Source organism: Cupressus sempervirens, chromosome 7 (genome assembly GCF_028749045.1).
Source record: "Cupressus sempervirens isolate cs-2001-9-10 chromosome 7, ASM2874904v1, whole genome shotgun sequence".
NCBI classification, from domain to species: domain Eukaryota; kingdom Viridiplantae; phylum Streptophyta; class Pinopsida; order Cupressales; family Cupressaceae; genus Cupressus; species Cupressus sempervirens.
In genome coordinates, this window is record NC_143124.1 from 41,170,352 (window position 1) to 41,174,753 (window position 4,402).

A 4,402-nucleotide genomic window follows, 5' to 3' on the forward strand; every position below is an offset into this window, starting at 1 on the left:
TTTGCAATTTTTATGTTGAAATCCCAAATGGAGGAAGAGTAATATAGTGATCATCCTTAATAGTAGTTTTTCCCAAATCCATCCTTCCACGAAAACTTTGCATTGTATTTTGAATCCAATGCATTTTGAAAAATTTCAAGAATACCTTCATTTCCTTATTGAATACTTTGAGATATCAACCCTTCAATGATTATTTATGCAAGAAATCCATATTTTATACATTGATATATGAGAATGGACTTCTTTGAATGTTCTATATCAACTTTTATCATTGAATTACCAAATAAGAACTCTTTTCTGATTCCTATTCTTTTAACTTTTACTTCCTTGACCATTTTAATGGTATCATTCTTTATGAATTCAATGAAAAATATTCCTCAAAGTATTGCAATAGTCTCTATTGGAATTCTTTGACTCTTCATGTCCAAAATCAGACTTGGAATACTCTGCCCCCCTACATGCTTTTCACTCATCAATTTGAATTCTTGGAGAACAGGTTGATCTTCAATGAACTTGACCATTTGATCCAGTTTCATTACTGGAAGGCAAAGTTCTGTAAGTGTGTTGTTTCCCCAAGTCTCAAACCAAGGGATTTCGACACACTTAGAAAGCATATGCACTACTGTAGACTGTGTAACAATTTTGTCAATCTTTCCCTCATCTATGTCAACCACAGGGAGACTCTTCATCCTATACTTCAAAAGGAAGAGAAGCATTGTTAAAAATGAGTTAGATGGTTGTATAGGTAGGAATGGAGGCCAAAGGAAGGATCCTAATATGTCTTTGACCTTTGTCTCCCCATAGAATTTTGAGGATGTCAACATTTCAAAGAAGTGACCTCCCTTTGCAGCATTAGCTTTAGGATTTGAGTTTATTCCAAACACTTGAGACTGTTCAAGTAACCACACAGAGATTCCTACAAACTTACCAATCCCAATCTACTTGTCAATCCAAGTTGTATCATTTGGCACATTTATATCCCTTACTAGTGCACTCAATATCTTGTTCTTGGCAAGCAATTTGACCACTTCAATAAGACTGGCATCTGAATTGATCTCTACCACTAGAGATCTTCCAAATTTGCAGAGCCCTTAGTAACCAAATGTCTTTTTGTATTTCACATATTTCTCTATGAATCTCTAAAATAAGAAAGATTTTTTTATCCTTTATCTGAGAAGATCATCAATAAAACATGATATCCTTGCTGGGCTAGGAGCTATCACCTACCTGACATGACAACACTTAAACCAACCCACCTGAAAAATAAATGAGAGGTAAAGAGAAAGGGAAACCCAACAAGGATGGCCTACCTATAAAGACTTAGACCTAGACTCAAGACTGACTAAACTGACCAATATTGCCAAAAAGAAATTTAAAAAATGGGTGACTTAAAGTTAGGAAACGACTATATAAATGTATATAAATGTGTTTGTGTGTGTGTGTGTGTGTGTGTGAAAATGTGAATGAGATTGTTTAAGCTATCATTGGATTGAGCTATAAAATGACATGTTTGTGGTGATCATCCATACAAATTATCTCTTATTCTTTAGGTTAACTTAACCTTTGTATAGAAATAAAGAAACTTGTAACACATGGAAGATAAGTTCTTAAGCATTTTTTAGGATGACTTCTTTTTAGATATGAGTGCCACCATAATCAAATGATGTGTTATGCGATGCATACAAATATAATGGGTTTCTATTATAAATATACCAATGTTTCAAATGTGAGTTGAATATTTAATTAGAGCTCATGTTTAGAGTTTTAATTATGTAATTTGAGTTGTCTTTCCAAATTTCTTATTATTATTTAATTAAATGAAATATTAATTACATTTAATGCAGAGAAAAAGATAACATCATTAATGTTAAATTATATCAAAAAATTACATATTTTTAATCATTTAGATATTTTTATGTGTCTAATAATAGTTCATATTAAAATTAGGAGCCTAATATTAATTATGATGATCATGACCACACTTCTTTTTCTGGCTAATACTATAGAGACTTCTACTGATGATAGGGCTTGAGCTTATGCTAAAATAACTTGACTAGACAGAAATAATACTTAACCTTCTAATTAGGAATATTTTATGATATTTTAAGGATATGATTTTACATATGGTTAATCTTGTTCAACCATACATTCCCTATGACATCTATTGTTTTCTCATAGCGTTACTCATGACACAAAATGAAATACTTGTTAGAGTAGGACTACCTTTGCACCAAAAGATCGATCTGTCAATGCCTTATACAACCACTCAACTTATAGTACATAGAAGGTGGTTAAGTCCTTTTCAAAAATCCTAAGGGGAGCGTTGAAACTTTTTCTTACAATCTCCCACTCAGCATTACCTAAGGATTCAAACTTGTGACCAAGCTCTGATACCACTTGTTAGAGTTGGATTGTTGTTGCACCAATAGAGTAATCTATCAATGCCCAATAAAACCAATCAACTTGTAGTATATAGGAGGTGGTTAAGTCCTTATCACAAGTCCTAAGGGGAGTGTTTAACAAATTTCTAACAATACCATCTCTTTGACAACTCATATAGCTAATATTCATAATATATTCTCGCATTATTAGGAAAAATATAGAGTAACAATTTATGTCATTACAATGTGTACTAACATTTTTGTTAGGATGATAATGGGACTATTATAATATTTTATATTATATGTTTTAGCATATAGAAAATTTCATTAATGTCAATGCATTTTTTTTCCTAATAATACATTGATAGTTTATTCTATGGAGATATTGGATTGATATGTTTTCTATATTGAGAATTAGATGGTGCAGAAATGTAGATGATTTTTTAGATGTTTATGAATGATCACTACTCTATCATAGATAATAATATGATAATTTGAGAGAAATACAGTGTGTTGATCATAAACTGGTTTTTCTAGTTATTCGATTATGATAGTGTTTCAGATTTTCATTTGGTATGGATGTGTTGCACAATATTTTATATTTCTTACCTGGTGGAGTATTAAAGACTTGTATGTGTATCCTCATCTATCATGGTTCGTGATTTATATAGGTGTTCAAATTATTTTTCTTTGATTAGAGAGATTTTTATTTGGCATTCATGATGAAAAGTACAAAGTTGTGCATTTATAATGAGTAAAAGATATTTGTATTTTTGATGTGGTATTGCATGATTTTTTATTATGTTTATTAATTATATTTTATTATTGGTATGGGATTATATCAAGCTAAGATTTCTAGAAGCAGGTTGATGAATTTTTGGTCAACCTAGTTATTTATCATGTTACATTAGATCTTGAGCATGATGAATCAAGCATGGTGTGTTAAAGATTATTTCTTTGCATTCTAGATATGTATAAACTACCACGTATTTGATAGAATTAATTATTGTAATTCATTTTCATAATTACTTAAGTTATGATTAATGATGAAATCATTTATGGAAATAGTAGTGAGGAATTATACAATGAGTGTATGAGTTATGAAGGTGTGTGAGCATGTTATATCAAATATCAACAAAAGAAGTGTGAGTGGAATCTATCAAGCATATAATTTATGTACTACAATGGAGTTATATTGACATATTGGAGATTTTATAAGTCAGTTCATAATTCAATGGTTTGTTGTCTTTAGTGGATTGTTATCCATACCATAATTGTTTCCTATGTTGTAGTCTTAAGTGTTGTTTCCTTTTTATATCTTTGAGTTGTGTGGTCTAAACAATGAGATTTAATACATGTAACCTTTAACATGGTAATTATGTTAGTATATTAACTAGTAGATTTGATAATAAAAATCTTGTATTACATGTTATGGTAAGATTATTTTATCTTCCTTAATCTCTATCTTTAATATCAAGGTTACAATGGTAATAAATGGTTTAATGGATCAAGTTTTATCATATAATTGATTCACCCCAATCCTATTATCTGTGAGTGCTACCTTGTGCTTTCTAGAAATTAGAATAAACATTTTCTCCTCTTTTTAAATCTTAACTACTTGAGGAGTTTTCTAGTGACATCCTTTAAGAAGGAAAATATAAAATTTAACCAATTATGCACTATGGAAAGGAAGGATGTGTTGGTGTTTGAAACTACTAAACAAAAAAATGTTCAATACCAAAATGATGGTACTCAAACAATCTAAGGATCAACTATTTCCTATTGACAATTACATGTGCAAATAACTTGGGCCCAACTTTAACAAAACAAAGGATGGTTTTCTACTCTTTAGGTTCTACTAAACCAAGGTGGGTATACCTAAGGGATAATTCACTAGGATATTGTTGTATACAAGTTAATTTAGTTTCATTCTGATTCTCATCTTCTATCCCTTTCACATATGCAATTTATCCATTTATTGACATTATTTGATTCATATACATCCTTCTTAAGTAGATTCG

The 4,402-nt window shown here is 30.3% G+C and overlaps 1 pseudogene; it reads right to left on the reverse strand.

The window, feature by feature from the left end:
* Positions 1-377: 377 nt before the first annotated feature.
* LOC149545354 (SNF1-related protein kinase regulatory subunit gamma-1 pseudogene) lies at positions 378-1,234 on the reverse strand (annotated as a pseudogene).
* Positions 1,235-4,402: the final 3,168 nt, after the last annotated feature.